Here is an 11,584-nt window from a genome sequence, read left to right on the forward strand (position 1 = left end):
TAGAAACAATTTTTTTTCCAAGGGGGACACATAATAAGGAACGGAGGTAGTAGTAAACCCTATCAGTTTTGACACAGTTAATATTTTAACTTACTATTTTATGTTCTATTATGTTTTAAAATATATATAATTTTACTAAAAAAAATTAATATATGTCTGCGCAACGCGCGGGTATAATATCTAGTTTACATTGAAAGCTGGTGCATTGTCTTTGGAGTAGAAAAAACAATTATGCATAATAAGGTCTATAATTGAATCAGCAATTTGTAGTTCTTGAACTTGTTGGTCAAGTAGTTGAATGACGTGCCAATTAGGAATGCATGTTTTCTTGGGCTGGGATCCTATTCTCTCAATTTTTCTCCAATGGACATTTGTCCGCCATAAAATTTTGAAAGCTGCCACAAAATGCTACTGCAAAAAATTGACAAACTTTGTGGCAGCTGGAAACATTTTGTGGTTGTTCGAAGCCGCCACAAATGTCCACTGGAGAAAAATTGAGAGAATTTCACTGGAGAGGATCCGGACCCTGTTTTCTCATATCTTCTCCTAGTTTAATCAATCATTATTCTTTTATTAATTAATATGTCAGTATTGATGTGAGTTGGTTTTGGAAAACTAAGAAGGATAAATGACATAAATAAATATAAGTAAATATATTTTTCTCAAACTATAAATCAATAAATGACATTTTTAAGTATGCGTATAATCTTAAATAACACATTTTGAAAGAGAGGTAGTATATTTTGGAAGATTAAAATGAATTTTACTCTAAAATTTACTTATTAATTCATTAAACATTGTATTTTTTTTTTACGGTACCATGGTTTTAGTCCATCTGGCCGCCTTGTTCAACGTCGAAACTCCAGGAAGCTCATGTGACATGCCCACATCATTTAATGAGGTCCAAGTGGCTTTTTTCATTAAAAAAATAAAATTGAAAAATAATTTTTATTAAAATCATTAATTGTTCCAAATTTATCATCAATTGTTTCAACATGAGCGAACAAGTTTTTCATCAATTGTTCCAGATTTATCTTGATCTTCACATCATAGGTCTACAAATCAAACAACCCAGAACATTCCAACAACAAAAACCCAACCTCAAACCCTAAACCCTAAACTAGAACAGTTAACAACCCAAGACAATCTAACAACACCCCTTTGTTCCTCTCCTCTTCAATCACACACCAGAACCCATCCATGGAAGGAAGAGGACCAAAATCGAATACTTGTTTCAAGTTCAACACATCCTCGAACGAATGCCCTGGACCCGGATCCATGAAATTTTGGGTGAAGGTTGACACGGATACTCAAATCCACAATTTTTTTGACAAATCCACAAATCCATCCAGGGAAGGAAGGGGTCCACAAATTCATTTATGGAACGAAGGAGAATAGATCCAGATCCGCAATATTTTGGGTAAAGGAACAAGTTTGACACAGCGAGAAGGAACAAGAGAGTGGAGGAAACGTTGTTGTCGGTGTCGTCATGATATTAGTGGTGTTGGCCACGACGTTTATGTTAATCATCAGTGGTTGTGGTGGCGCTGAAAGAATATTATTGTTGTTTGCAGGTTCTTCCATGAACGGAAGGTGTTTGAAGACAGGTGTAGAAGAAGAGGTTATGTGTGTTTTTTGAAAGGATATAGGGGTGTGAAGAGTCTGTAAATGGCGCCAGAAGTAGAAGGAATATTGAAGGTTTAGGCTTTATTTTTGTTGGGTGTTGTTTTTACTTTTATAAATAGGTCTGAAGTGGGTGCATGAAATTGAATTTGAAAGGTTTGATTTTGGCTTAAAGAAGAGGAAAGATGATGATGGAGAAAAAGAACAATGATGAAGATGATTTAATATTAATAATTTAAGTAAAATTATTAGTTATTTTATTAATGAGAAAAAGGATGATGCACCGACGGTGTAAAACTTTTTTACACTGTCAACCAATCAGATTTCAAGGATGTGTCACGTCAATTAATGAAATTAAATAAAAAGAGAGATTTGTTCACATCTTAAAATCTGATTGGTTTACGGTGTACTTGAATTTGATGAAATAATTATTGTGTATATTTCATTGGGTAATACTTGACTAAAAACTACAATATATATAGACTAACAAAGAGATAAAAAGAAACTAAATATATCTAAACTTATCTCTAATTAAATATATATCATCTCTATTTAAATATATACTAACCTAAAATAGATAAACAAATCTCAACTATATCTCTATGAGATAAGACTAATAATAAACTAAATCTTAATAGATATTCAACACTCCCCCTCAAGCTAAAGCTTACTTAGCTTTAAGCTTGTAACAAATCTAACCCAAGAAGAAAATTATCTTAATAGATGTCCCTTAATAATGACGGTCTTCGCGAATCTTTGAATTGACCTTTCAAACTTCTAGTAAATCTATGGGCCGACAAAAGACAACTTCTCATACTTGATCCGGCTGAAATTGATGCAAGACAAAAACCAATTCTTCTGGAGTGTCGTAGGGTAGCTGAGCCAGCAAACAAGGGCGAAAAACCAGCAACAATACGCCCGAAAACAAAACAAGGCTGAAGCAACAACTCACCAACAACAACCACACATAAATAAAACATACTTGAGGTCGATCGATTGATGACTTCTAAGACAAACAATGGTGTCAACTTTGACACAGAAAACTCTCAAACATTAGAGAGTGGGTCAGCGCAACTCGCAGCTGAAGCCCTAAAACCAGAAAACCAAACAATCAAGACAAAACAAACGAAGGTGACACTGTCACCTTCAAAACCAAATTGCATAAAGTCAGCCAAGATCAATGTAATAAGAGCATCTCGAACCGTGAGACGCAAACTAAGATCTCAAACAGCTAGAAACATCGCAGATGAGAAAACACAGCAGACCCACGAACCAAACTGGAAGAGGAAGACCGGACGACCATTAACGGTGGCGCTACAACACATGTCACCTTAAAAACCAAACCTGGCTGAAACACAAATATAGGACAAGCGAGAATAATGCAGCGGATCAATACAATTAGATTCAACCTGATGCTTCTGCCTCTCCCAAAAATATTAGCACAAACTGGATTATGGAGAAATAGGAAAGCAAAGGAACACAACAATCTGATTCAGATTGTTGGATACTCCAAAACACGGTGCTATTAAACAATCAACATATAAGCATCATTCTTGGATACAACCTCCACCGAACCAATGACGTGTAGAGGAAAGCGATGGTTGACCGTAGTCTCTATTGAGATATTTAACAATATCCAGATCTTCCCCTCAAGCTAGAGCATATATGTCATATGCATAGCTTGTAACAAATATGATTAACTCAAGAAGAGAAGCTACTGCCACACAATGCAATGCGGTAATCAGAAATTGTAGAGACTTGAACTTGCCCTTCACCGCTTACTCTGGTCGAATACTTCATCAATGTGAACACATGAATTATGAAAAAATGATTTTGAGAAATCACCACAGATGTAAGGATCTTTTTGGGGTTTCCATATCGAAAATTCAGCATCTGAAATCACATTCCAGCCCAACTGACAAGGACAACAACCAGGGGCGTGATGAATCAATAATTCATAAAACCCACAGAATATAGGAATTGATGATCATGCAAGGCACCATTGACATTCCACTTTATTTAATCAATACTGTTGCTGGCAGTGAAGAATTATTATGTTATTCCAATCAAGAATTCTTGAATCAACAATTGTTGAATCAATTCCGACCACAGACTCTGAGTATTCACTAATCAATGAGACTCGCACACTCAAGGAACAACCTTGCTCAAGATACAGGCGACGACGCTTCAGGGAAAAGTTGGAGGTGACTCCGATCCGTTCTGAGCAACTTCGGAAAACGGCGGTGGAGGAACGTTGATAATGGTTGAACGTCAATGGTGACGCCCAAGAACGTGACAAGGATCACTAGGGTTCCAAGACAAAGGAGACCATAATCAGAAAGAAATGAGGCCGTAAGAAAACGGTTAGAACTAACAAGCAGAAGCAAAGTACAAGGAAAATTGAATCCAAAGAGATTTGGAAAGCCCCCGTGAAGGGGCTCACGGGGGAGGAGCCCCCGCTCTGATACCAACTTGAATTTAATGAAATAATTATTGTGTATATTTCATTGATTAATACTTGACTGAAAACTACAATATATATAGACTAACAAAGAGATAAAAAGAAACTAAATCTATCTAAACCTATCTCTAATTAAATAGAGATCATCTCTATTTAAATAGATACTAATCTAAAATAGATAAACAAATCTTAACTATATCTCTATTAGATAAGACTAATAAAAAACTAAATCTTAACAGATATTCAACAGGTGTAAAAAAACTTTACACCGTCAGTGCATAGCAATTAAACTCTAAATTAATTAGTAGGGTTAATTGTGTTTTTATTTTATATTTTTAAAATGAAAAAGAAAAATCCACGTGGACTCATTAAATGACGTGCCCATGCCACATGAGCTTTCCGGAGCTCCGACGTTGACCAAGGCGGCCGGAGGGACTAAAACTAAACATTAATACAAAGGTTAGGGACCACTCCCCACACTTACACCGACGAGGGACGAAAACCAAATATAGTGTATGATAGAGACCAAAAACTTAATTAAACCTACATTAAACAAGCATCATAAATTGTTGTCTCATCAAACTTGGTAAAGATAAAATAGGTAAATTTGCTTCTAAATTGTGTACATCTTACAAAAAAAAGTCCTTGTACCCGTTCCAACAATAATACTGAATCATCCAGATTATAATCAGGAAAAACTAACCAATATAAACAGTCCCCAAACATAGCCAAAACAGTAAAAAGACATATTAAAGAGACCACCCGACCATAATCCAACCAGATGATGGTCCAGTCCTTACAATTCCTTACTGGTGATCTAATGGACTGGATGGAGAATCATTTGCTTCATCCACTGCTTTCTCAACCTTTCTGGATTTTCTACCTCTTTTAGCCTTTTGACCATCACCCTTATCAGCCAATTGTTCTCCAGAATCTTTTTTCTTTCTCTTTGCATTGCACTTTCTCACAGAGTTTTCTTTCACTGAGCCAGTACCTTCATCCTTGCAAGCATCGACATCTTCACTTGAGACCAATGGTTCTCCATTTTCAACAGCCTTGTTGGTCCCAGTTGAACCACTTAACTCCTCCCCAGAGTTTACTTTCACTAAGCCAGTATCTTCATCCATGCAAGCATCTGCATCTTCACTTGACTCCAGTGATTCTCCATTTTCTTAAGCCTTGGCTTTTAGTGATTCAATCACTCCCTTCAAATCTATATCAACCTGTCAAACAACCACCCACCCAACCAGACAAATTTAGAAACCACAATTTTAAGCTGGAAACCGTAAAATCTCAGATATCAAGAGCAAGCCATTACACACATGAAGGTTCTGAAGATAATCAGATATGTCAACAGTGCATCCATGACATTTCATCACAACTTTCTGGGCCTGAAGTGTTCTCCCACCCCTGCTTCTCTCTTTCACAGAAGACTTACCAGCAAATACACCCTCTAAGCATGGCTTGCAGAAATTATGAGCACATGGAGTTGTCACTGGTTAGACCATAACCTCACTACATATGAGGCACGAGAATCCTGCATTTGCGAGAAAAGAAACAGTGCACATGTCAATAAGATTGTATTAATGGATATGGCTAACAACATCAACCTTTTAACCCTGACTAAAGCTATGTCAAACATTGTACCTTTACGCAATTGTTCCTTGATCGACATGTATTGGAACCTTTTAGCCTCTTTAGCTGATATAGTTATTTGTGTGGGTGTGGGTTCCTCGGTTTGTATCTTTTTCCTACTCGGAGGGGGTGGTTTCATCCATTTCTAGCAAAAATTCTCCTCCTAAATATTAATTACTCGTATTTAAAATGTTCTAATTATATGATCTATATTTCAGACAATATAATCATGTGCACGTTGCTGAGAAAAAATGAAATTGTTTTAAAACTTGCAGAGAGCACTAAATTTAAAAAAAGAAAAAAAAACTTTCAACAATGACTCACATCAAAATCCCAAGCAGGTGCTTATGTTCTTTCATGTATGCTTGCGGCCTTATTCAGCTCACGGACAGCTGGTAAAGGCCTTGGTCTGTCCCCGTGATCATCACTGTGTTTCCACATAGTTTAGTAAATGGAATGTCAAAAAGGGTTAGTGTCAAACTGATCGACTCAACAGGAAGACAAAGAAGAATACCAGGTTCATTGTCACATCTAACAAATAAAAACCGGCAGACTTTGAAACCCTAGTTACGGAATAATTAATGTCATCAGATGCATTGCATGAAATCTAGAACAAGACAGAGGCAATCAAATTATCCTGAAATTGCACATATTTACCTGCACTCCTGCTATCTGCCAACATTTTTCAATTCTTTAAATTCCATCATACCGCACTCCTTTCTCGGGGGCATATGAGGATCGCTTCTCTTTGTGAGATCTGCTTATTGATGTAAGTTTGGAATATTAGAGCAAACATTTGATGAATTAGTTGAAACTCTAATGCTTAATCACATCTTAATTGAGTAAGTCAATCATATAACAATAAATTTAACACAGCCCCAACCAAAAATACCAAGGTTATTGACTCAAAATATCAATTTTATCAAATAACACCCTACCTTAGTCATAACACTGACAAACACATGCGCATTAGACATTGAATGAAATTTAATCTCTATTAAAAGTTTAATGACATTAGTTTTCTGCAATCTAATATCACCTATATATTTTTACTATGAATTAGTAATAATAGCCATATTGCTTTTTCCAATTGGGGCAGACGCTAAACTCTTGTTGTGAGTCTTGAAAAAATAACAGGATGCAGTTCAGCTCTCCTAATTCTAAAGTGCAGTTTGAAACCAAGTTTCTCTACACATCCTTTAATTTAGTTTGATGGGAATACTCTCAGAACCAGTAAAGCTTTTAGAGCTGCATTTCAAAAGTAACTGTCACTAATACTACAATGTACTTCCTTAACAAGGTATTTATAGTACACTACAACTCTGATCTTACTACTGCAAGCCTATACTTTGAAATAGCATATGCATCATTCTAGCCCAGTACTTGTTAGTAAACTGAAGTCACATAAAGTATTTGAAAGAATACAAGTTGCAAATCCAAGTAGATGGTCAAGCTTATCACACCTGAAGACTCGAACTGGATAACCTTTCAGACAACTTAACTGAAGTGCCCGGTTGTACTTCTCAAATTTTTTATCAAAGGAATGGTTCTTATTTGTGCGCTTATTCCCAGTAAGATCTTTACCACCACTGCACATAAAGATATGAAAGAGTTAAGAAAAGAGAAGAGGAATAAAGGGAAGTAGACAGCAGAAACCAACCTTCCAGTATAGAGAAACCATTCTCCATGGTCCTGATCATCAACATATCCTCCAGAAAGCACAACAGATTGTGCTCCCATATCAGATTGTCCAGCAATGCCACCAACATGCACAAAGTGAGCACCCCATTGCCTGCTTTGGGTGTTGTGTTTGGAGAACTGGTGAAAACTGTTTCGGAAGCAATAGCCAGGTGCGTTAACTTCAAAGAAACCTTAGATCGCCTCTCAGACACTCTAGAAGCATTACGTCCAGTAATCGAAGAGATAAAGAAGCAAAACAATGAGTTGGGCCACCGGAAAGGGGAGCTTCAGTCTCTGATAAGTTTAATGGGACAAACCCGCTAGTTCAATTGTTTAGCCAAGACTCTTTACGAGAAACAGCTTGAAGTTCTGATAAACTCGCTCGAGAGGTTTATCACCATTGTTTTGCCGGTTCAGAGCGCCAGAGATAAAAAAGAAACCCTGCTTCTTGTCAGGAAAATGCATAGCATGTTTGAAAAACTTGCCTGTGTAATGGCTCACGACGCAACAACTTCTTCATCTTCTCATGATGATTCTACTACTACCCCTGCAACTGGGGATAGTTCTGCTACTGCTAAGCCAAACATGAACAAACGGTTGGAGCATTTGTTCTGTCGTTTTGGTATTGGCAACAGCTTTACCAACCCATTTGCTTCCAACTACTCAATGACATCCTCGGCCGCAGAAGTTCTTGAAAGTTCAACAAATGCAAATGAGAATGAAGTTGATCACCAGTATGTTGTTCTCACCTTGGCGAAACAGGTTATGATGGGAGGAGCCCTTTCTGTTACTGTGATGTCTGCTGAAAATTAATCTGCCTGCATTAGATTTCATGGGAAAATCGGACCCCTTTGTTGTTCTCACATTGGCGAAAGAAAAATCAGAAGCTAAAGTTGAAAAACAAACCAGGGTAAGATTTTGAAGCAGCAAGAGAGGATATTTAATTTATTAAATAAGTCTTCAATTCTTTCCAATTTTGTAGCTTTGTTAGTTAATTATCAACTGTTATCAACTTACTTGACCGTGAAAGTTTGTTCTCAGGTTGTGAACTACAGCTTGAACCCTGTTTGGAATCAAACACTTGACTTTGTTGTTGAGGATGGATTACATGATATGCTAATTGTTGAAGTTTGGGACCACGACACTATTGGAAAGGTAATAATACATTTTGCATTATGTTGAATTAATTGGTTACTAGATCACCTTCTTTTCATGTCTTGTTGACTTGAATTCATGGCACTGAACTTCAAACACAAATTACATGGAGTGCCGATTTTGTATTAATACTAACAGTGTCAGAAAAGCTGAATGTAGGTTATAGAAATCTATGAACTAGCAATGCCTATTCCCCCGAACAAGTCTGGTATTTAACATCTCCCCCTTCACAACCCTTCTAGCTGCCTAACTTCCCTCCTAACTGTTAGCTACTCATTGCCCTTTTTGTTCCTTCTCATTTAAAACTTTCACACATTTTCAGCCCTTTTTTTCCTAAGTCCCTATCAATACCTCCCCTTGCAAGACCAACCTTGTCCTCAAGGTTGAAATCTGGGAATTGCATTTGAATGGCTAATTCCTGCAGCTAACATTTCTGCAATCATTTTTTCAATTTCATTTTACTGAATATGAGGAGGATACCTCATACCTGTAGGGTCCCATTGTAAGATTGGATTCTCTCACCACAAATTGTGTATGAGGTAGACAATGTTATTTATAATAATAAGGTACAGAATATGCTAGGAATATTCTGAGGAATATTACAAAATAAGTCAACAAAGAAACAAAGAAATATCCTGTAGGATATTGGGCCTATTTATCTCTAACACTCACATTAAGTCATTAACAGGATCAGTTCTAGCCTTAATAGGGATTTTGTGGTCGCTTTGTGTCTGTGAGAAAACCTGGTGGAACTTATTTAGCAAACATTGAAGTTGCCTTGTGCCGTAATCGCATCTTCGTCCTCACTAGTTTTCGCCCTAGAACCTCCTTCAACAGCGGTGGACAATCCCCGAAGGATAGCTCAAGTGGTAAAAGCTAGAGACATAAGGGTTGGGTGGGATGAAGGGTAAAGGGTCCAAAGTTCTAACCCTGAGGAAAACTAATTTACTAACATTTAACATTTGTCTATAAAAAAAAACTGCGGTGGACATGGATGATAAAATCAGCAAAGCAGAAGCAAATTCAACCTCTCGTTCTTTAATCAAGGTTTTATAGGAAGGAAATCACCTTCCATGTTGCATAAAAGACATAGACAAATTGTTCCAATTCACTCTAGCTTCTCCTAACATTTTCAACCCTGCAATCCCCAAAATGGCATCCACTCTTTTCAAGCCAAGAACAGAGCAATCTCATGAAAACTCATAGTTGGCTATATTGAATTTCACATTCTTGCCGCAACCCTGCAACTCCTTACAAACCCCATTGCCTAATTGGACTCCAAAAGTAGGTCTTGGTATCACTCTTAAACCCAATTGCTTCAAAATCTCCTGAACAGCAAAATTATGGCTCGCCTCACTATCAATCACCACCAAGATAGAGGTATTTCCAATCATTCTCCGTAACTTAATGGTCCCTAGTTGAGTCATCCTCTTGCTGGAAAAAGTGACAGGTCCAGCCTTTCGACACTTAAGCTCGTGAAATTCTTCACTACCTGGTCCTCATTGAATAATGTCCCGATCGAGCCCCTTTTGTTCAGAACAAAAGCATCATCAATATTAGTCTTGATTGGGGCATGCCATAACCGAGGGCTGTCAGCACTAGGAAAATATCCTTACTGTATACACCTTCCATGCATGATACATGCATCATGCATGATCATGCATGATACATGCATCATGCATGTTCAGCCCTTTTTCCTAAGTCCCTATCATCACCACTATCCTAATTGAATGACAGTTGTCCCTAACGCCTTCTAAATCAATGTAGTACTAACGTAATGCACTTTTCAAAAAAAAAAAAAAAAAAACGTAATGCAACTTGCAACTAAAAGCTAAAAGAATGAGACAAGTATATATCTTTACACGAATTCGTGGCTAAAAGCACATTATTTTACACTAGCTAACATGCATAATCTATCTAACTGTCCAATGTGTTAAATGCAAGTCTATATATTTCGACCAATTAATAGAGTAAATATAATTAAAGTATTTTTTAAAAACATTTACGAGTAAATATAAATAAAATTATAATGAATACGAATATAAGTTTGAACATGAAAGTATTTTCAATGTGAATTTTATTTTTTTTGAAATGATCAATGTAAAAATTAATACAAATATAAGTTTTGATAAAATTTATGTATTTTACAATATAATTTAATGTTAATACCAGTGTTGTCAATAGCGGGCTATAACGCCGCTATCGCGACGTTATGTGGCGGAGCGACGCCGGTGGTTGTAGCGGCGCAATCGCGGCCTGAACACAACTATAGCGGCGCGATTTGTTTCTGGGAAGGAGATGAAGTCGAATCTCCTATTTTGCCCCCACTTATGTTAAAAAAATGAGGGCAAACTTGTCTTCCCCTAAGTTAATGAAATATCTCTCTCTACAGTTGTGTTCTCAGTAAAACCGTACGAATTTCTTTCCTATTTTCACTATACCTTTTGTTTTACACGCAGAAATAAAAAATGATGGAGGAGAGGAAGTGATAAAGAGGAAGACCTATCTAGAGGATGATTGATTAAGAAGCCTTCACTTGATGATTTATGTTTGCATAGGTTAGGGCATTGCTGCCTTTTGAATACTAGCAGCTAGTTTTACGAGCTTTCATTTGATGTTCATAGTTTTAGAAGATAGAAGTAGAATACTAATGTCTACTGACAAGCTAGAAAGCTTTGTTTTAATCACTCATGTCTTTTTGTAGCTGACTATGAGTGAAATATAATTCCAGACTTCAGTTCTATTTAACATTTTGAGCAGTCATACATGTATGTATATATATATATATATATATATATATATATATATATATATATATAACCTGTGTAGCGGTCGTAGCGCTACTCGCTATAGCGCTATAGCCTTATTTGGGCTCGCCGCTACGCTACGCTATCCGTCATTAACAACACTGGTTAATACTACTTAAAAATATATTCTACTTTAACTTTTTTTTATATAAATTACAAGTAAATAGCTTTCACAGGAGGAACATTTTACATATAAATAATTTTATTTTATATCTAATTTAAA

The 11,584-nt window shown here is 36.6% G+C and overlaps 1 pseudogene; it reads right to left on the reverse strand.

Annotated features, from left to right (window-relative positions):
- Positions 1-6,032: 6,032 nt before the first annotated feature.
- On the reverse strand, positions 6,033-7,800 carry LOC130713155 (E3 ubiquitin-protein ligase ORTHRUS 2-like; annotated as a pseudogene).
- Between the last annotated feature and the right edge of the window lie 3,784 nt (positions 7,801-11,584).

This window comes from Lotus japonicus, chromosome 4 (genome assembly GCF_012489685.1).
Source record: "Lotus japonicus ecotype B-129 chromosome 4, LjGifu_v1.2".
NCBI classification, from domain to species: domain Eukaryota; kingdom Viridiplantae; phylum Streptophyta; class Magnoliopsida; order Fabales; family Fabaceae; genus Lotus; species Lotus japonicus.